Genomic DNA, 22,665 nt, shown 5'->3' on the forward strand with positions numbered 1-22,665 from the left:
CACGTGTGGAGCAGCTCCAGAGGATGAGGCTCCAGAAGGTTCTCTGCAAGAAGCCCAGGACATCCTGCTCACCTGCCCTCCCCCCATGGCAGAAGTTGAGGCAAAAACATGGAAACGGTAGAAGCAGGAAGCCATATTAACATATTAATATATTAAATGATGTGCAAACCCAGATTTCAGAACAGTTCTGGTAGAATTGGTTAAAAACAGGGTCTTTGATGGTCTGTGTTGGCAACACTACCAACCCAGAACCTTTGAAATGACCTTTAAATGACTTATCTCCAGCTTCAAGAATTTGGTAGCAAAATGGAAATAAGATAAAGGGAAATCTTTCCTGAAATATTGCCAAATAAATATATTCTGAAGCTATTTGTTACGTCAGGACTCTGTCTATTGTAAGTAATAGGAAAACCAACTCAAGCCGACTTAAGCTTGAATTATCAGGAACTGCAAAGTGGACTGGATTCTGGGCCAGCTGGGTCCAGGCTCAGAGCAATTCAGGTTCTTTCCTTGTACATCTCCTGGCTCCCTGCATCCTGAGATTCAGCATTCTGATTGGACAGGTCTCCTGAGGGGCTGGACCCAGGTACCAGGAGGAGCTCAGCTACCCCAGCCACCCGGCCCCGAGCGAACGAATGAAGGTTCTCTCTCAGGAAGGGGAAGGCATTCTGAGCAGGCATGTCTAGAAATGACTGTTACCTCACAATCACTGTGCACTGAATTCAAGTTTTAATTTTAGTGTGTTAATAGCAAGTGCTTCAGGGAAAGCCTGATGTCATTCAGCAGTCAAAGAACTTTGAATCCAATGCTAATTTATTTTGAAGTTAAGTGTTTTTTTCTTGATAAGTATTTGAGTTTCAGAATTGCGTTAGGATTCTAGTCTTTTGTCTCATCATTGCAAAATTGAATTCTACTCCTAAATTGAAGAGAATTTGTGAATTTACATTTGTCTAAACCTCCAATGTAAATTGAAAAAAAAATGAAATCGAAACTGGAGATATGATGTATATTGCCCAATCTAAATGATGACAGCTTAGAGACAGAGGCAGCATTCCTCAGTGGAGCTATTTATTATGTCCATCAGGTGGCAACTAAAGGGCCCAGTGTAAGGCACACAGCTCTGAAGGGTTCATGCCAACACTGCCGAATGCTCATCAGGAAGACATCCTAGTAAGGGAGTTGACAGTGTCTACTAGAAAGCAACCTGGTTGTCACTCTTGAACAACTGTATTAAGCCCTTCCAGGATCTCGATCATGAACACACAGAAGTGCACGTTAAATGGAAGACCACTCCAGATTTCCCCTGTGCTTTGTAAGTAGTGTAAATTCAGGGATTCGCCTCTTGAAGACCCAGCTTCCCAGGTCTGCGTGAGTTCAAGATTGCCTCATTTTTGTTGGCATGAAGGCAAAACATGAGCTTCTTGTTCCTAAATAACAAGACATTCTTTACTTCAATAGAGGTGACTTGAAAATGTTGAGGTGATTTATGATACTATGTAATTGGAAGACACTATGTTATTCCAAAGGCTGAAGAAAAATTAGCTATTTAAGAGGTGGTTTATCTGAATCAAAATTATGGCACAGATTTGCAGGGAACTTTCTTGTATCTCATGCAAGCCAACTCCTTTTTAAGTTATCACCTGGTGAACTGTGCAGGGTTGCAGTTGGTGCAGATGGCACCTCCTGGGACAGACTAAGGCCTTGACCAAATGAAGACATATCTAAGAAACCCAAGACTCCATCCACATTACCTCTTGTTAAATAGACAGCATTCCTCAACACCATGCACAATAGTGATATGTTGCTAAGAGAAAAAATGGATCTGAACTGTGTTGGCTATCGGTGGCTTTCCCTTATAAGGAAGAAGTGGCATGATTCATTCCAGCGGAGAAATAAACCTCTGTACTGATCCTTTCTCCGCACATAGACTATGGAGGAGGGGCCTGGGTGTGAGACCAGGGCAAGAGCCCATCCTTCATAGTCCTTGGCTTCAAGAGGGGGTTTGATTCAAAACTGGGGACAGTTAGAGAGCAGCAGTGTTCTCTCCAACCCCATCCCAGGAAAAAGAACTGTGGATGCTGTTTTAGTTGTTGCAGCAGCAAAAGATGAGGGCAGAGGAAGAGCCGGGCAACTTGGTTGGAAGTCAGAGCTGGTGAAATAGCCAAGGGTCTTCAGAAAAGTTTAGCATCGTAGAGTAATTCCCCTTATCAAAGGGGAAATGTCCCAAGAACCCCCAGGACATTCTGAAATGGTGTATAGTACCAAACACTAGATACAAGTACTGAGAGGCAACAGTTTATTTGATAAGCTAGATGGCTAGTAAGTGACTAACAGGAGGGTAGCATATACAGCATGGATGTACCTGATAAAGGGCCAATTCAGGTCTCAGGCTGGATGGAGCAGGCTGGCACAAGATTTCATCATGCTGCTCAGAATGGTGTACAACTAAAAATTTATGAAGTGTTTAATTGTGGAAGTTTTCATTTAATATTTTTAGGATATAATTGACCATGGGTGACTTATAGTATAGAACATGAATCCACAGGTAAGAAGGGACTACTGTATTTTAAGTTGTCTGTCCTAGAAATCTGTGGTGTCATCTTTTTGCCATTCCTCTGTATCTTTAACAAAACTTTGCTATATGTTGAAATCATTGTATAATTTCTTTGAGGTTCAGAGAGTGGGTGGAATTCAAGGAAAACAGCTTGAGTCCCACATATAAGGAAGTGTGAATCAGAGAAATGGAGATGTGAGTTGAAGCTCTGTAGCACAGGAAGTCAGAGTCAAAAGTATAGCCCAAGTTTGGCACAGAAATTCTGGGGAGGAAATGGGAAGTGGGGCTTACATGAATATCTGGGCTACTAATATAATAATAATTACTAACACATTGAAAGATTTACTATGTAGAGGTCCTGGATTCTTATTAATTCCTCACAATAATTTTATGTGGTTTTATTGGTTTTCCTCTTTGAGATGAAGAATTGAAGTATAGAGACCTTAAGTAACTCACCTAAGGTCATAAACGCTGAAGCTGAAAGGTGAACAGAAACCTGCACAACACAGAAGCCCCTTTCTTAGCCACGAGCTTCTAATGTTGTCCTCCATGATCCTGGTATTCCAGGGCATTGGTTCCAGGACCTTTGCAGAGACCAAAACCCGTGGACGTTCAAGTCATCTGTATCCAATGCCATGGTATCTGCATATAATAGTTAAGTCATCTCTAATATGTATAATACCTAATACAATGTAAATGCTATGCTTGATTGAGACAGTGTGCTAGCCAGCTTTTTGTCACTGTGACCTGAAATGAACAAATAGAGGGGGAATGGTTTAATTTGGGGTTCACCATTTCAGAGGTTCAGTTCAGGGTCAGCCGACTGCATTGCTCTGGTCTCAAGACAAGGCAGAGCATCATGAGGAAGGGCACGGCAGAGGGCAGCTACTCAGCTAGGGGGGGGCAGGAAGGGGCCATAGGGAAGATAAACCCTTCCAGACCGACCCCAGTGACCTACTTCCACCAGCCACATACCACCTGCCTACAGTTACCACCAGTTAGCACATTCAAGTTATTAACCCATCAGACAGGTTGATCCAGTGATTAGATCACAGCTTTCATAAACCAGTCCTTTCACCTCCTACCGTTGGAAGTCACCTCATATCCAACCATAACAAGCATGGTCTATCTATATCGTCCAGGCTGGCCTTGCAATCCTCCGCCCTCAGCCTCACAAAGTGCCAGGACTACAGACACGTGGCACCAGAGTTGGGGCTAAGGCTGTGTAAACTGTCAGACTGTATTATTTATGGAATGGTGGCAAGAAAAGAATCTGTATGTGTCCAGCACAGATAAAATGTCTCACAGTGACCCTTTGTTCACGGCACAGACGGGAGCCCACAGTCATGGAGGTCAGCTGTGGTACCTTCCCAGGACCCCATCAGCCACAGCACAGGTGGACACTGGCACAGTCCTCTCCTTCAGTGTGAATGATGAAGTGCTGGCTGTAAACGATGCCTCCATCTGTTTAATTTTGAAAGCTGATGTTATCAGTCACAGTTACTGGTCACCCGGTTAATATGTGAGGAAGGATAAAGAGGTAAATGCCCAATTCCTAACCTTCTGGGAATTATCATCACTTTGGGTAGAAAGGGGAAGCTTTGAAATAGAAATGTAAAGCAACGTACGAAATCCAAAGCTGAGAGCCAAAGGCCCAGCAGGGGGTGGGGCATGTGAGTGGCAGAATGAGGATATTATGGGATTCCTGGGTCAGTTCCTCAAGATTGTGTGGCCTGAACCAGTGACTTCGCCTCTCTGTCCCAGCTCCCCACTGGCAGGAAGGCTTGGTGAGAACACTTGCCTTACCCCACAGCACTGCGTGAGTCTTCAGTGAGATGACAAATGGAAAATTGCTTTGTAAACTGCTGGGAGTTATTATAAGCTCCAGTTATTTATTCAAGAGTTCTACAGCAAGCATGACTGTCCTCTGGCTATTTAAATGTCCCGTCCAGCCTCCAAGGCTGAATGGGGAAGGGAAGGCCATCCTGAGCATGTTCAAACAAGGCATGGACCATTCGGAATGCCACTTGGAAATACCACTCGTCTGCTCCTGTTGGGACGATTACTGGCAGAAGAATAGGCAGGTGGCACGTGGGGACCCCGGGTCCCCGCAGGACGGGAAGGGCAAGCTCAGCTCCCCAGGCCCAGCCCTCTCATGCCGCCAGCTCCTCTGCAGGTGGTGCAGCCAGGCCACATCTCAAGTTCACCCTCTGCGCCGCTCCCTGGCCATGCCTAACTTTGGGCCCTCTGTGCCTTTGGATTGGGCGTGGACGCAGCCCATGATCCGTCCACTTCCCACCACCACCTCCCTTCTCTTTCTAAAATGTGGAAGTGGGTATGCTGCCCTCCAGCCTCAGTCCCAGCTGCCTTCCCAACGCCAGGACGGAGGGCAAGTCTAGGTTGCCAGGACCTTCCTGGCGGGCTTCGCCTCCCTGCAGGTCTCCCGCTGCGCCTGCAGCCCAGCTGGACCCTACGCCACCCACGCCACGCAGCTCTTCAACAGCCACGGTAGCCATGCCCGGCTCTGCTCGCCTTGCACTCCCCTCCTTCCCAGCCTCCAGCCCTGCACAGCCTCCTCTTCCCAGCCTTCCCCCATCAGCTCCACCCACCCCCAGTAGAGTGGACCCTCCCACATCTGCATGCTCCCCCCACAAGAGCACATCCCGTATTCTCTTGTCTTCCCCCAAGACTGCACACTCCCTGAGGAAAGGACTTCCTTACGTTGGCACCCCTGGCACCTTGTGTGCAATGGCACCTTAATAGCTGTCAAAAGAATGGATGCATTAGCCCCAACTCGGAGTTCCCGATATGAGTGCCGTTGTTGAGTGACTGCATCAGCAACATGTTACAGAGCACAGCTTGCTGTAATTTTCTCTCTTATGTACTCAGCATGGAAAGTTTTCAATCAGGTAGCTGCAGTCTAATCATTTAAGAGGTGTGAGTAGCTAAGTGGATTCTTGTGCTGGGGAAACGGGAGAGTGCCGTGATTAACAGAGAACGCCACCAGACGTTTCTTCATCCTCATTTTCCTGTCAAATTCCCTTCTCTTTGAGCCTGTGGCGAAGTCGCAACTCTGTTAATTATAACATTGGTGGCTGTTTGCCATCTGCATTAAGACAATGTCAGAAATACACAGCTGTGACAACCAGCAGGAGTGTTCTGTAGGAGAGACCATCCAAGGGGAAACCCAGCGCCCGGGCCGCGACCTGGTGACAGCCTCTGTGACTGTGGGTACAAGGAAAGCAGGGTGGGGCGGCCAGTGGTGTAACTATGGGAGCTGCTTTTTCATGAAAGGCAAATAACACCGCGGTGTCCTGTAGAAAGGAAGTCCTAACCAGAGGCTGGCCCTGGAGAGCCACAGCGGACAGCAGACGAAGGGGTAGCACAGGGGTGGGCTGGGGGACACAATAGGTGTCCTGCTTTCTCTACTAGTGAGTGTTAAGGGGGAGTTGGGAGCCTTTTCCCTCCTCTCCTATCCCCCCTCCCTCTGTCAAAGTCTTTGGGAAGGTCTGCCTTCCTGTGGAGGCTGGGTGTCGCTGGGTTTAGGACTCATGGAGGAAGGTGGGGCCTGGCCCCTTGCTCCTCACCAGGGCTCAGTGCCCAAGCCCCTGGTCACCTGGACGGGGTCGCTGCAGCTGCCTCAGGCCCGCCTGCCGTCCCAGCCGACCTCCACCCCAGCCAGGCAGCACCTGGCACAGGTCCTGGAGCCCCAGCTGTCAGCGCGGGGACTCAGGAGGAGGCAGCGTTCTGTGGGCACCCCCCTTTCAGTGACCCAGCCCCCGCTCCTGCTGGGCATCCCTGGAAGTGAGTGTGAACTGTCTCAGTCCTCACTAGGCCAGGCCCCTGACCGGCCCACACAGGAACACTTCCAGAGCCACCTGCACAGGGTAGGCACAGGCTGTTCTCGTCTCTGTGACCCCGAAGCTCAAGTTTCCCCTCCTGCTTTGTAACTGGGAGGCGGTAACTTGAGTCCCCTTCAAGGCAACTCTGCTTCCTCCTTCCCCCCTCCTTCCTTCCTCCCTCCCTCCTTCCTCTCTTCCTCCTCGTTTCCTCCCTTCCTATGGTTGGGAGGAGCCTCTCTGGGACTCAACAGGGGGTCGCGTGGGGCTGATGCTGGAGTTAGGTTCCTCCCTCCCCTTCCCCGGCGTCTCCCAGAGGCAGCCACACTCTGAGACGACTGAATATCATCCTGGCGACGTCTTTCTCCTCCTCTGGGTCTCACTGCTGTCCCTAGGCCCAGAATCCAGAATCTCACGGTGCAGTAGTGGAAAGAGGTCGGAGGGAGAAGAGTGACAAAAGCCAAGTAAGCCTAAAATATCAGAAAGACATTCCGCTTCAGGTCCTGCTCTTACAGCCTTCATGCCGCCGTCTTGGACAAGCTCCGTCCTCCCAAGTCGGTCAGCTACCTGGGAACCAGTGACCTCCGACCTACTGCCCATGGTGACCAGCCTGCACCAGCTACCTGGCTGTGTAAGGCAGAGTCGCTCTCCCCTGCAGTGAAGGCGGCACCTGGGGTAGGACAGTACAGGTGACGCTGGGGGACAAGGAAGTCCCCAGGTGACAGCCTCTCCTCCCGTCCCTCAGGTGGCAACACAAACAACCTTGGTTCCGCCATGTGATTTTGCTCCCAGGCACAGCAAACTGTAGGTCCCGGGTTCCTCACGGTGGGGGGGGGGGCAGCTGAGCTCTGGACAGTGGAATAGGAGCAGAAGCTTCCGTGCCCTGAGGCTTGGCCTGGGGCCTCCGCCCCCCACACCCCCTGCTCACACCCTTCCTTCCAAGGAACAGTCCGCTGAGGGCGGGGCCTGGGCCCTGCACGCTGGGTGACTCCCTCAGTCCCGACTCCCACCCCCAGCGTTGCCTGGGTCTTGGATGACTGGGGTCTGGAGCTGGCCTGTCTGGCAGCTGGTGGTGTTTACCCTAAGACATCCTCCACACTGCACCACGGAGCCGGCTCCTGGAACGGTGCTCTCTTCTCCTCAGCTTTCCTGTACGTGAAACCCCACCAAGGTTGAAAGGCCCAGGCAACCTGCGCCCTGAGCCACAAGCCCCTCCCCACCCCTGCCCCTCACACGGGCCCCTGGGCTCCATCTCCTGAGGCACCTGCTCTGCGTCTTGTTCGTACCTTCAATATGCCCTATTTTGCCTTTTACTGACTTTAGACTTGCATGTGTCTACTTGCCCCACTAGAAGATGAATTCCCAACCAGAAAAGACTATCATTATTATTAAGCCCTCAAAGCAAGTATCACCATGTGTAGGTGGCACACCAGGACGGAAAAGGCTTATAAATGTCCTAAAAATACCACGCTATGATTCTGCTGTGGACTAAATATAAGAATTCCTCCCCAGTAATTCTAGCTCACAGGTGCAACAAGAAATTCTCTGAGGATGGAATTAATTCCTATATATAAAGGAGCTATTCAGAAATACATTCAATATGCTTTTTTCCTCAAGGGCTAATTAATGTTACATTTCCTTGGCCTCTCCCCTAAATGCATATTGAGCAATGTCTCAAGTTGTAAGAGGAGGGATTAAAATGTGAGATCTCTTTGAAATTCTCCATGCTACTGATTTCTCTCACCCACATTTAGCTCCCCCTTTGAAATGAAGGTTTAGTACAATCTTTGCTCAGTTTTCTGAGTCTACTTTTAAATAATCACAGCAATAATAAATACTTCATGATATCCCTGAATCTCCTTTTTCTGACCCTGTATGTAAATCCATCTCTTTTGCCTCCCCTCACTGTGATGGAGAATCAAGTTGTCCATTTTTATCATTCTGGAAACCTCGAGGTAGCCACCACTTATTGTGTGATCAGGCAGAGGAGTTTGGGAAGGATGGTTTCAAATGTCAACACTAAGAGCTCTGAGACTCAAAATAAGCACATTTTCTAGTATTTTAGACATAGAACTGTTTGAGGAGGCTGGCAATCCTTGTAAGCTGAAGACATGTTCCTGTGGATGCTGAGACAGTTGTGACGCCTGGCCTCACCAGTGCCGCTGTCCCTGAGCCCTGCTGCCCGGGGCTCCGGGCCAGCAGTCTGCTGTTCTGCCCAGTCAAGAGTCTCCTTTGAGCTGGAAGAATGCCTCTGTGATTGGGAGTCCGCACCCCCACGCGGCCTTCACCTCCACGGAAGCTTCCTGCATAGGTATGGGCCTCTGCCGGTTGGAACACTGGTTCTGACAATCACGGGGTATTCAGTCCTGTCCTTTTCAAGTCCCGAGCACAACACCCTCATGATGAAGAGTCAATTTCCTACCCTTTCTTGAATGACTTGACAGAGCAACATGGGATAAATATCTGAAAGCAGGGGAGCCCTTCTGCGGATGCCTATTCTTCCTGCATTTTTATTTCCTAGCAACCGTGATTCAACCTCTGGTTGATGAGAGGGCAGGCTCAGAACTGGGGTATAAATAACGCAGGCTTGTCTCCTTCACCCGACAAACGCCAATGTGAAACATGCCTTTTAACATGTGGTTGCAGTTTATAGAAAAGGGCCACCACGGAGGTTCTCTGAAGTCTTTCTCAAAGCCATGGGAGTTCCATGGTGGCCCCTCAAGGTGCGGAGGGCAGGTGGAGGGAGGGGCTCCCCTCCCCTCCCCCTTCCAGCCCCCAGTGCTGCTTTTTTCTGTTTCACGTTTGAGTTTCTACGCGAAAGTCACAATTAAAAAGTGGATTCTGTAAAACAAAACAGACGAGCACCCTGAACCAAACCCCGAGTGGGGGGTGGGGAGCCGTCCAGGGACGCACTTCTCCTACCCACCCACCACGCAGCTCGCCTTCCTGAACCGAAACCACCGTGCGGGAACTGAGTGGCCGGGTGTGGCGGACACCTGCCACTCTGTGGCTGCTGGTGTCCCACTCACCTCCCAGCAGCACCTGTCTCCCTTTGGGGACAATCCCCCTCCCACTAATATGACGCTGGTGGTGCTGGGTATGCAGGGACTTCCCTGTGCAGGAGCCCAGGAGCCACGGGGACATGCCCTTCTTCCCTGAGCCCAGGACAAGGACTGAGCCACCAATCTGCTCTTCCCTGTCAGCTGTCCCTCCTGGGCCTTTGAATTGGTGTGGGTGTCACAGCTTGGGAACACGGGGCTTGACAAATCCTGTCAGAGGGCCAGGACCTGTCGGGACCCCTCCTTCTGCCGGCCTATTCCAGTCCCCTCCGCAGGCCCTCGGTGCCCAGGTGAGTCCCTGGTGGCCTTTGCTGTGTGTGTCCCTTTCTCCTGCCTGGCTCTTCCTGCTCCCTTCTGGGCCACCACAGAGGGCCTCAGGGCAGCTCCCTGAAGTGCCCTCGCTGACCCTCCTCTTGAAGGCCCTGCGGCTGCCCACCTGCCATCCCTCACCACGCCACAGCCTGCGCCCACCCAGCCGTTTTCAGCTTTGCTGTCCTTGTGGCCTGACACCCAGTGTGTTCCCGACTCTGTGGTCAGTTCCACAGGCGAGCATGAGGGCCGGTGGGTCTCCACGGTCAGGAGAGTCGGGAACCTGCAGGAAAGGGGGCTAGGAAAGCCAGAAGCAGCCAGCATCCAAGAAGCAGTGTGTCAAAGCCCAGCCAGGGAAGGGACCCGGGGAGGGGACCCGGGGAGGGGACCTAGGAGGGGCCCCACAGGCTGAGGCCCGTTCGCAAGGAGGGCTGGCTCTCCGAGGGCTGCCCGTGGGCTCCCTGCAGAACAGTCTCTGCCCAGAGGCCTGCGGCCACCAGACAAAACTTCAGGGGCTTCCAGCCTGTGAGGTCCTCAGCGTGACAGCGTCCTCTGAGGAACATGCGGGGACCAGATCTCCTGGGCGTGGTTCTGGACAACAGCAGCGGCAGCCCTCAGGTGTGGAGGCTCACTGTGCCCAGGCTCCTGGGAAACTGCTCTGCACACAAGGAGGCCAAGCACCTTGCCCAAGATGGCTGGCCCAGTGCGGGTGAAGCCGAGATCCCGACACGCACCTGTCAACCCAGGCCAGGCTCTCGCCCTCCCAGCCCTGCGCTCCAAAGGCCCTGGGCTGGACGGTGCTGGGACAGCAGGCAGCTCCCCACCAGCCTCCCTCCTGGCTAAGGGAAGCTCATGGACAGCGATGGACACAGAAGGGGGCAGGAGCCGCGGCCGCGCCCTGCCAGCCGTGAGCCTGGGCCTGCCCCTCTTCGCCCACGGCTCCTCGACTCCATGGCCCTCCTCAGGGAAAGGTCCTCTGCAGTCCCAGCTCCCACCTGCCTGGGTGGCACCCTCGCCCTGCCGGCAGCCGACTGTGCCCGCAGAGCTCTGCCCGCTTAGGCCTCGTTTATCCCAGGAGAAAATAGGCCGTCCCCAACCCGCACCTGGCTCATGCTCCCCCCTCAGACCTAGCCCTAGAAGGAAGGACGGGGCAGGACTGGCGGAGCCAGGAACATGCCAGGACACTTCCCCTAGGACAGCGGTCCTGCTCGTATTCCAAGGAGTCTGCACCTGTTCGTTTCATAGGTAGCAAGAAATACATTATTATAGTGCCACATACTTCTACAGAAAAGTTGATGACAAAGTTTTAATCCCAATGAACTCTGAAGAAAATAGATGGAGGTCCTTTGTCACCCTGGACACAAAGAAGGAAACAGAGGTTAATTTGATCCACCATAAATTATTCCATGATATGACTGTGAGTGACTGATGCGTAGCATAGGTAGATCAGGAGATAAGCGAGGCCCCCAAACAGCCACAGAGGAACTGCTACAAGTGCTCTCAGAGGGTCAGACGGCACCTCACAATCCAGAGCCTCCCTATGGACAACCAAGTCCCCATCCTCAGCGTTCACTCAGCTTATTCAAAAACATTAGTCTGTGCAGCCAGGCTTCCACGTACAGGTGTGCAGTCTGTGCACTGCCCAGTGACGCCTAGGTTGGGTGCAAGTGGGAGCTCAGATCTAGCGCTTGCTTGGCACCCCACCATATGCCCATGGAGTTGACTCCACCCACACAAAGGCACCAGCCAGACTAGTGTGGCCCTGGTGTGAACCAAACAGATATGTCTGGGACCAAAAATTCTTTTTTTTTTTTTTTTTGTACTCAGGATATTGAACTCAGGGGCACTCAGCCACTGAGTCACATCCCCAGCCCTTTTGTGTATTTTATTTAGAAACAGGGTCTCACTGAGTTGCTTAGGGCCTCACCGTTGCTGAGGCTGGCTTTGAACTTGCCATCCTCCTGTCTCAGCCTCCAGAGCTTCAGAGATTAGGTGTGTGCCACCACGCTCAGCTGGGACCAAGAAACATTTTCCAGTTAGAAATGAAGCACTTATTTCTCATTTATTGCCATTGCTTCCCTCCTCCATCTCTGCTCTCGTAACTGCCCTTGGCTACCTCATGGCACCCGAGACCCATGAGGAATAGCCCAGGGGTCACAGAGTCTTGTCTCATCCCTGGGGTCTTAGTTCATCAATGTGGACCATCAATCCCCCTCTTCGGCTCACCAGTTTGCTTCCTTGCACCACAGAAAGGTCCTGGACGTGCCTGCGATGCTTCCTATAAATAGCAGCCACATTCCAGCTTCCACAGGAGCACGTGCTGCTAAACACAGACGGGAGGCAAGTCGCCCTCTCCCCTTGCTGTGTTCATGTGCTGATTCAGGCCGAGTGCTCCTTACCCCGTCCCAGCGTGGCCTTGGTGACTTGGGGTCTTTCCATCTTGTTCCTAGTGCTTCCTGATCAATGCCCAGCCAGCACCGCGTGCAGCCATGGGATCGGGGACCAGAGATGAGTCACCGTCACCAGTGATGTCAAATAGTCCTGTGGACTTTCTGACCCCAAACCCAGGGTTTGGGAGTCTCTTGGCCATAAGTCATTTGAGAGTTAAGGTGGGTGTTATTGATGCAGAATTTCCCCCATTGAGGCAGGAAGACAGACATCTCAGCATGAGCAGCTAGAGGAGGCCGGGAGCTCCTGGGATGGGACCATCGGAAGGCTCCAGCAGCCTGCCTCATCCTCAGCCAGTCCCTCCCACAGGGCAACCTGGGTGTATGGGGACCCCAATTGGTCCAATCTTCTCTTGCTTTCTGCCTGTTCATTTTTTTTTTTTACTTTGTTTCAACCTCCAACATGAATTTGGTCTCATACAATTTCAATGCCAACATGTACTATTGAGCACCAGAAATATGAAATGAAAGTCTTCTGAAGCTACTCCTCGTTGGCTCTTTGTTTTGGATAAACTATTTCTTAAAGCGCCGGCCCTTCCTGTCTGTAACCCCTCTTTAGCTCTGCAGAGCAACAGCCCGGCAGTCACTTCAGCCCGACCCTGCCGTGTTCGTGATGGTGGCAGGCCCACAGTTCACAGAGGTGGCACCATGTCCTTCCATCAGGGATCCCTGCAGCAGCCCAGGGGGCAGGCATGGTCATCCGGGCAGGATGATACCGTGACTGGTCCTCAGGGAGGTTCAGGACCCTGACTCCTGCCTTGGCTCCTTCCTGTTAGCCCCGGGGGCCTTTTGTCTTCAGAGCGCTGTAACATGGCATGGTGGACAAGGCACTGGATGGGAGCAGCTGGACTTCCCCTGAGTCCTGCTGGCGGCCGGGGAACCTGCCACGGTGGCCGCACGTCTCAGAGCCTCCCTGTGCTTTCTGGTGGGATGAAATCCCTTCAGTGCTCATGCTCTGCACCCACTGAGAAGACGACAGAGCTCTCGGGTTCTCACCCCAGCGCCTTCTCACACGGGGGGGGGGGGGGGGGTGCGAGAGCCCAAGCCCTGCTCCGCTCCTTCCTCTCCTCTCCTCCCTCCTCCCCTGCTCTAGCCGATTCCTTGGGAAACCAGGAGCTGCCCTTTGAGTCCTCAGCTCTGCGGGCAGCTCAGTGAAGACAATGATGCTCTTCTCTCTTTTGCTGAGACTTCAGCCTCTTCATCAAGGCTCAAAGCAGCACGGCCAGGTGGTGTGCCTTCTTGGCCAAAGCTGGAGGGACATTTTTTTTTGCTTTGGTTTTATATTCTTCTTACATCATTTTGCTGCTTCTATGCTCATCTTGAGACCAGAGACTCTAAGATTTTTTTTTTTTTCATTTTTAACCTCAACCTTGTGCATGTGAAACTGGTACACGCTGAAAATAGTGGGGGAAAGAAGCTTTGCTGGCGACTCCGACCTGAGGCGGCAAGTCGCGGTTCTCAAGTGCCAGCTCTGTACCAACAGCACTGCCATCGGCTGGGAAGGGGCTGGAGTTGCGGACCCCCAGGCCCAGCCCAAGACCTGCTGCATCAGAGACTCCAGCTGGGCCCCAGGATGCCCTAGGGCCCTGCGGGTGGCTCTGGTGCATGCTGGTGCCAGGGAGCGGGGCAACCGAGTTGATGTCCTGCCGTCCTGCCGGGACATATTCACTCCTGGGCTTCCTAGTGTGGCTCCCTGGGAGTTAAGCCTCTGAGTATTCCTGTCACTGGGATGGCAAAATCCCTGCATGGAGCCAGCCAGGTGCTACTGTAATAGAGAGCCGCGATTAGCTGGCTCAGATCACGCCAGTGATCCCCCTGTGACCTTGGACACCGGCCATCCATGTCCTTTGCATAGTTTAGCCTACTAATTAGCACCAATACATAATAGAACATGTGTAGACCTCAATTTTAAGGGACCTGTAACTAACAGACAACTAAGATCTAAGGCAGGACCTTAGTTCAGTCCCACTAGGCTGGTCATCTTTCGCGATGCCCCCATGGGCTATCACTGGTCAGTCCAGTTGTGTCAGGGTTTCTGAGGGCACTGGACTGGTCGTGTCTGTCCTGCCGGCCCTCTTCACACTGCCCACTCCATGCCAGGTGGCTCGTAAGCACCTCAGCTCTGGGTCTGGTTGGTTATTTCAGTTACTTTTCTGGAGAGGGCATTTCCTGTCTGGATTGGTACTTTAATTTCCAAGGTTCATGTTCACAACCTTCCCAGATGTGGAGGTCCAGCCTTAACTCACCAGGACACAACGTCTGGGGTTATAATTCTGAACAGGTATGTGACTTCAGGTAAAGTACTTACTTCCAAGAACCTGGGCTTTCTCTTCTCTGAAATAGGGCACTGCTTCTTCTACTCAGTACCAGAATTAAGACTCTGGGAAAATCCTATTTGTTTTTAAGGCATCTCGGGTCTTCCCACCCCCAAGTCTATGAGCCTTTGGGGGAGACCCCAATGGCACTCGGCCGTCACATTACAGCCTGAGTGGGTGAGGAGGTGGACCTGTGGAGGCTCAGCCCGACACCGAGGGCTCTTGGGGCTATTTCTATTACAGTGCTGTTGTTACTGCAGCCTGACCACCACCCACTACCCCAGGCTTCACGCTGCCCCCTCCACTCCTGCTTAGATCAGAACGGTTACTGAATTTTTAAATCATAATAAGACAGAAGTTATGGGACACAATTCCCATCACTGCTTTGTGTGTGAAACTCACTGCCTCGTTCTATCTGGCTCTTGCCCACCCTGTCTGAAGCATGGGTTCTAATGGTGCAGGCGGGAAGCTCAATGGGTGGCTTTCCCAGAACTGAAATCACGGTGTGCACAGTGAACACGAGACGCGCTTGCTTGGCGCTGGCTGACCGCGAGGGAGAGATGCGCTTTCCCTCTGCTTTTTGTGGAAGTAAAAGGAAGCCAGAGAGATCTCTGGAATAGGGTCTAAGGAGGCCTTTATCAGAGCTGCGGTTCTGTCTGGCCGCGGTGGTCTAGCGCCCGCCTTGCCTGACACCAGCGGGCAGCTGGTTAGTCCCTCCTCGGCTGCTTCCCATGTCACCCTCAGGGGCGTCTCCTCTCCCTGTCACTCTCACAGGCCTGTTCTGATAATGGTCTATCAGGTCCGCCTGGGAGGAACATGCTCCCCTCCAATAATTCAGGGTCCTCCACGGGGAGCGAGGAAGAGGGCAGTAGAAGACTGCGTAGGAAGAGGTGTGGGGACGGGGACGCGCCAGAGCTGCCAGCCACAGGCCATTCCCACCCCTGTGCTGAGAGTGGGACGGAGGGCCTCGCTGGCTTGGCGGAGCGGAAGCGCTGCCGGCGGCCACCCTCGAGCTCCCGTGCTCCTGCTGCTCCCTGTCACTGCCGCTGGCGCTGGCTGTGAAGGCCAGCCTCAACCTCCTGCTGGAACAGACTCCACAGAGGGAGGTCAGCAAGAGCCACACAGCCCGGGTGTCTGCGGCTGCTCCTCAGCACCGCTGGGCCTTCCGTCTCCTCCTCAAGGCGGGCTGTGTGCGGGGCCTGGACGCGTCTCTCCAGCCCTCCACCCGTCTTCACACCACGTCCTCCTCCTGTTCTGTCCACACACGGCCGTCTTCTTACAAGGACACCAGTCACACTGGATGTGGACCTTCCCTCCTCAAAATGACCTCGTCTTGACTGGTTACATCTGTTTCCACACAAGGCCACCTTCTGAGGTCCTGGGCTCCCACGCTGCTCTGAAGAGACACGGTCACCAGCCAGAGCATGTGGAGGTGCAGAAGGGGCAGGCGGGGAGGCAGGGGCACCCTGCTGTGTTCGGCCCCGGCCTTCCCATCCACAGCACCCTGGTGCTGCCCGCGGGGCTTCAGCTTTGTTGCGTTGTTGCTGGAATGAAGGGTGCACACCGAACAGCCTCCGACAGGAGGTGCACGCCCAGGCACGCCCACAGGCTCCCCTTCCCCGCAGAGCAGCGCCTGGGCCCAGGCAGGGCAAGGGACTCCTCCCACAGGCCCCTGTCCCCATGGCTTGTGCACACAGCTCCAAACCACGCAGTGTGCTCGGCCTCCTGTCTGGCCTTTCCAGGCCCGAGTGTCGCACTGTAATGCCGTCTGTGTTGGGGAGCTGAGGTTCGCCCCGTCTCATTCCGTCTTGTGAACATGCCACAACTTCTTCCCGTTCGGCAGGACACTGTGGATTCTCAGGGAGAGTCCAGCGGGGCCTGGTGACAGTGCTGCGGTGGTCCCCCTTATACAGACGTCTCGATGGGAAGTGATGGTGAATCTATGCTTCGGGAAGTCTGGTTGCTGCCGAGTCAGCAGTCTTTCTGTCTTGGTTGGTGTTCTCAAAGTGAGCCCCCGAGGGGCCTGTCCCCTACCCACTCCACAGCGCCTCGGGGAGTCTGGGAGCTCCTGGGGGCAGAGTCTGCTCTCTGCATCTTCACGTCTTCCCGCGCCTGCTGTGGGTGAGGTACCTGATGTCCCTGAGTGAGGGGTGGGGGGTGACCACCTGGGAGGGTGGGGACACTGAATGGGGAGAGCAGGGTGGGGGTCGGGGTGAGACGGCCCTGCCTTCCCCGCCTGCAGCCTGTGCTGCCTCCTCTGGCTTCCACCTGCTGCCCTGGGCCCCACCTCCCACCCCAGCACCTCCAAATCCAGTGGCGGCAGATCTCATTTTCCCCTTTTCCGTAGTGTCCTGACAACATGGATCCTCCTGACTGTGGAACCCTCCCTACTGTCTAATATTTCAAATCTCTTTTTCCCCAGTTTCCCTTTGATATGTAGATATGGCTCAAGTTTTCTTTCTTTACACAAAATAGAGTCTTACTCACAGTGATTCACCCCTAGCCGCCACTGTTCTCTGGCCTCTGGGTGCCCAGCCTCCGAGTCTGGCCCCTCAGCAGTCTCCTTTGATATCTTTCTCACCAGCTCTCCAGTCGCCCTGCAGGTCAGTGGGCAGCTTCCCTCACACTGTGCCCAGGTGCCCCGAGGCTGGTCTGGCCTGATTGCAGGTTGCCCTTCACCTGCAGAGTGGTGGTCTCCACCTGCCATGCCCGGCTCCGTCCCTCCTGGTCAGGCTTCTCCTCCCTTAGCCCCTGACACCCCATACGACCTACTCCCCAGGTCTTTCCACTGTTGTCTCGTCTTTGGTCACTCCCCCTGTGACAACAGCAGCTCTGGGTGTCCACTACCCAACAGAGCTGGGTGCTGAACTGGCTTTCCAATGTCAAGACAGAGGCCACCTCAGAACACCCGGCAGGCAGGGTGTTTGAAAGCATTTACTATCTCGACACAGTATCAGCCTGAGTTGACAAACTCAGGACTCAGTGGGCCACGCTGTTGTTTTGCAACCCTGAAAAGTGAGCCCTAACACTAGGACCTCTGCTTCACACTCGGACATAGCCCCTCAGTTAGAGAATGAGCTGACTTTTCATCACACCAGACATTTATGAATTCTATGGGCTAAAATATGACCATGGCACACGCCTGTAATCCCAGCAGCTCGGGAGGCTGAGGCAGGAGGATCATGAGTTTAAAGCCAGCCTCAGCCACTTAGGGAGGCCCTACACAGTCAACAAGACCCTGTCTCTAAATGAATAAAGTAAAAAGGGCTCAGTGAGACCCTGTCTCTAAATAAAATACAAAAGGACGTGGCTCAGTGGTTAAGCACCCCTGGGTTCAATCCCTGGTACCAAAAAAAAAAAAAAAAAAAGTGACTACTAGCCCTTATTACTGTGTGAAGAAGTGTGTTGGAAATTAAGTCATTTAACAGTGTCCAAGCAGATAATCATTTGCTGGTAAACTCTCAACTAGCTTAACAACTAGGTAAAATAAGTCATCATTTACATTTTTATAAACTGACTTCAGCATTAAAAATCAAAGCTCAGAGCCCAGAGTCATTAATGCATTTTAACTCACAGACCCAATCAGAGACTGCTCCCATTACACTACTTCTGGTCGCCAGTGACCTCTGTAAAAAGAGGTTTCACGTGACCTATTTTTGGAAAAACAGTTAGGAGGCTATTTTGGTTTTCAGTGTCCAGAGATTTCACTCCTTCACTTTGTATCAGGGAAGCTTCTGTGTAGCGCTTGATTCAGAGAAGTGACTGTGAAACAGAAAGGACATTAAGCCCTGCCAGTCACCAGTGTGAGCACAGCTCAAGATTGGCCGGTGACTGGTGTAGTTTCCAGGAACCCATCAGACGAGAGCCAGGAGGGCAGGGCAGGGCCAGCCTGGGGTCTCAGGGACGGTGGCTTCATTTCCTGAGCTCTAGAAGAAGACTTGGGTATGTCACAATTGGCCACACAACACTGCTTTGGGGTTTCTTGTCTTACCCATGAAGACAAGGATCCCCATTATCATTTCTGGTATCAATTCGATTCCTAACATCATCAAAATGCAAAATAAAAACAAAGTCGTTCTAATGACCCATCCTGGTTTTAGTCTCAGCTGAGCAGCTTCTTCCCGAGCCTGCTGTCCTCTGCCCTTGGAGCGGCTGCCCAGCGATGCCCTGGGGTTGGGAAAGCGAGCTGGGCTTCTCTGAGCTCCCTGTTTGACTTTTCACAGGGGATGTAAAGTGGCAGCGAGTGAGACTCCCGGTTCTTGGTTCAACTGAGATTTCTACAGGTTAATGTGATTATCTGAAATTTCAGCTGAAGAATTGAAATATTCTTCTAAACCATTCTACAGAATTCTCACTTCTTATTAAAAAAACAAAACAAAACACCAAAAACCCTGCTGTGTGACTGGCTCCTTGTCTCATTATTACAGACGATGCTATGCCATGGTTTCAGAAGCGACATATTATCATAGAAGCATAAATTGTTATCATGACTTTTACAGAGTGGAAACCCTATGGCTGAGAGGGAGACGAAAGTTACTATCAGGTATCACAGGTAAGAAGGCAAAAAGGCCCGCAGCACCTGCGAACGTCCCCAGATGGTAGTCGTAGCACAATGCGCATCAACAGCATCTCAGACCTTCTCTGTCTCATGACCCTGGATGGTGATGAGGACACTTCCATCAAACCCCTCGATGGTTTATCCCCTTAACAATTTTACGGACATCAGAGATGGTGTGTTCTATTAGTGTGCTCTCCTCAGGTTGGAGGTGTATCAGAGCCAGAATCCTCCAAAGATGTCAGTGCGTATTTGGATTCTGTGAAAGTTGTTCAGTGTCGTGTGGGTGGACTTCAGAGCTCCCTCTTCTGTAGATCCACGCACCAAAATACAAAGCTTTGAAAGACAAAATTGAATCATCAACTTGCCAAAAATTTTCTAATTTTGTAAAAGTGGTTTTAATATCGGGCAGGAATGTCCAATTTTAGTTACTGATGATAAAACAAACAAAATTAATGCTGACATGTCATCTGAAGAATTGGCTACAAAACATCTAAAAATGCTTAAAGTTTGAATAATTAGAAAATATTGCCTAAGAAGCAATCAAAACAGTCCTAGCACATACAGAATGCTAACGGTTTGATTTTGAAGGAAGCATTGAAATATATAGACGTGGTGGCAACTTTTGAAAGACTGGGTGTGAAACCTACAGAGCATCAGGAAAGCCAGGAGGATACCCCACAGTGGACCAGGACTGGTGTGGCAGGGACCCACAAGCTGCAGTGACGGCAGCAAGTCCGCACTTCAAATGCTGGCTGCCAGTTAGTTACTGGGAAAGAGTGGACAGCCCCTCCGAGACATTGGCCCTGAAAGGCCGCCCGACTGGGGGACGTACGTGGCAGGGAGTGAGACTCCCGTACCTGGCTGATCCCCAGAGAGCTCTCCTGTGTTGCAGGCTGCAGAGCTGCCTGTGCCCTGCCGCAGAGTTAGCTTGGGTCCCCGTGTCTCTGTCGTGAGCTGCTGTGCTCAGCAGGTGAAGGGGTTGACATCCGTGTCCCAGTGCAGAAGCACTCTGCAGCATGGCTGACTCAGCTGCAATTGTGATTCCGGCTTCTTGGTGTTCTTAATGCATCCCCACAGGCTGGGTGACTCAACAGCAGCCCCAGAATCGCCAGTGACTTTTCTTAATTATTGTTAGGAGCATCTGTTGCTGTTATTGATGTCGCTGATGGTGGTCCCCCTCGTCAGGCAGACAGTGACAGAAATGAACTGGGACAGCCTGGAAACCTCGTACCTCCGAGAAACTGCTCAGAGCGACCTGGCCTTCTCCAGCTGCATGTGACTGTTGCAGAGAGCGGTGGGTGGGTACCGCTCCAGCAAATGGGCAAGCTCCGCACCCGGGGCTGGAGTGTTTTCAGACGCAGGCTGTGGGGAGTGGAGCAGCTGTGAAGTGCCATGTCCCACTGGCACGTCAGGACGTGAGCCACCTTGACACCCTGCACTGCAGCCCTAGAGGTCCCTTTATGCCGCGTGTCCTGTAAAGAGAAACCCCTCTCTCCTGCCAGTTGGCCTGTTTTGTCAGGAGTGATGACATTACAGCAATGGCAAGGTCCCTCATGTGCAGGCTCTTTTTATCTAATTCTCTATGTGGCTGTCTGTGGATGTGCCATGCCAGAGAATCCCCAGCATCAGACAGGTTTGCTTCCCATGCCGCAGAGGTGGCTGATTAGGACAGGTTCCCTGGAGTCTCAATAACTTCCACTAAACCTCTCATTTAACGTGAGCGGTGAGGCTTGATGGTTTGAGCTCATCGCTGCTATGCCCTTGGGGACCACACAAGCCTGGTGGTGCCACCAGCTGGGTGCAGTGAACTCTGGTGTCCCCCTTCCTCACATACATGCCCCGCGAGCAGGAGTTCAAACAGACACATTCCAGGACACTAACTACAATACCATCAGCTAACAGATGTCATATCATTTTGGAGTTTATCCAGAGGATCAAAATAGGATGATCAAATTCAGGGCAGGGTAAGACCTCAAGATTAGGGCCTTCCCCTTAAGTTTGTTCCCACCAGTGACATGTTCTGGGGGTCAGTGCCTTTGTCAGGTATGGGAAGGCAGGACAGAAGTGCTAGCTGGTTCTACACCATGCACAGATGTGGGACTCACAGAACATTCAAATCTGGCACATGCATGCCGGGACTCAGCCACATCTAAGCAAAATCCTGCCAGCAACGTGAAGTTACCACTGTCAAGAACCTGTCTCAAATGGAATGCCAAAATTTTTGTTGAAATATCATTTTACGTGAAAATTATTATATTACGCTGATAATTTCTCCTCTGAAAATTTTAAACAGTTTTAGGAGTCTTATTCTAATGTTTCAGGTATCACTAGCTAGCATGTAAAAGTAACCCAAATTGAATATCATCAGTTACTAAAATTAATCACTCCTCCAAAGACACAAAAGCAATTAAAACCATAATTAGGGATTGTCCTGCTTCCAAAGTCAGCATTTCCTATTTCCTGTAGTCACAGGGAAGCCGTAAAATTACCCATGATGCTTTCGTGCAGGGCCTGGTGTGCAGTAGGTATGCAATGAGCCATCGATGCAGTGTTAGAATGAAGGTTGCTGGGTGCTGAGGATCCCGCTAGCTTCACCTGTGAGCCTCTCTCCTCCCTTGTTGGGCGCGATCTCCCAGGAGCCCCATCGGTCTCCCCATCCGTCTCAGAACTGCCCTCTGGTTTCCACTGCCCTTGGTCTGTCACGCGGGTCTGAACTTAAGCTGTAGAGTGTTCAGGATTTTTCCCCTTCTGTAAATCAAGGCTTCAAAAAAATCTGGATGTTGCTTACTTTCTGTGTCATGGGTGGATCAGGGGAGGTGACAAAATTCAGTTTCTCTCTAACTGAAGAAAAATGTCAGTCCTACCTGGACAGATGGTGATTTATGAAGAGTCGGGGAACCAGCCTAGAACTGGGCTCAGCTGGATGTGAGCTGTCTCAACAGAGGCTGGATCTAACCGCTAAAGCTACCGGGCGCCAGGGCCACACTAGGCTGACGGCCTGATGGGCACATTTTCCTTACCTGTGCTTAACACAATGAGAAGAAGTCATTTCTGCAAATCCTTTTCTTGATGAGAACTTCAAAACCATTTGACAGGAAAAATGGGAGAACAGTTGATCGCCCTCACTTCCTCCCCTGGGGCTCCCTGTTTATTAAAAGTCACTGGAAAGGGCAGAGGGCAGAGGGATGGAGCTCAAGGGAATGTCTTCAATTGACAGTGAGCCCAATGGAGGAATGCTGGGAACACAAGAGCAGGAAGTGCGCGCATCTCTCTTCCTAGTGCCACCCGACCCAAGCAGCAGCTGTGTCACAAAGTTCAGCAGCTCCACTCCCCACTCAACATGGCTGACGGAAAAGACAGAGTAACTGCCTTTAAACCCCAGCTCAGGGTCCAAGCACTGCCTACTCGATTTAAAAATGGCCAAGGTGACTAAACACCAGAGTGGTTTACTGATGAAAGAAGCCAAACGAGAGAAAAAGGAATCAGTTATCTTTGGTGTCTTAAAGACCCCCAAGGCAGAGCCAGGCTCTGCAGACCTGCCCCAGAGTTCTGAGACTCTGCCCTTGCATAGGAATTGAAAAGAT

At 51.9% G+C, this 22,665-nt stretch overlaps 1 protein-coding gene and 1 long non-coding RNA gene across 5 annotated transcripts in view; one reads left to right on the plus strand and one right to left on the minus strand.

Annotated features, from left to right (window-relative positions):
* Positions 1–22,665, minus strand: part of Trpc3 (transient receptor potential cation channel subfamily C member 3) — a 118,738-nt gene that overhangs the window by 86,921 nt on the left and 9,152 nt on the right. The window lies entirely within an intron of this gene.
* Positions 6,596–12,179, plus strand: LOC125619332. Its single transcript, XR_007350817.1, has 4 exons — positions 6,596–6,857; positions 8,451–8,704; positions 9,597–9,742; positions 12,011–12,179. It is a non-coding gene; the product is annotated as an uncharacterized LOC125619332 (long non-coding RNA).

The sequence above is a fragment of the Marmota marmota genome, unplaced genomic scaffold (assembly GCF_001458135.2).
Source record: "Marmota marmota marmota unplaced genomic scaffold, marMar, whole genome shotgun sequence".
In the NCBI taxonomy this organism is placed as follows: Eukaryota; Metazoa; Chordata; class Mammalia; order Rodentia; family Sciuridae; genus Marmota; species Marmota marmota.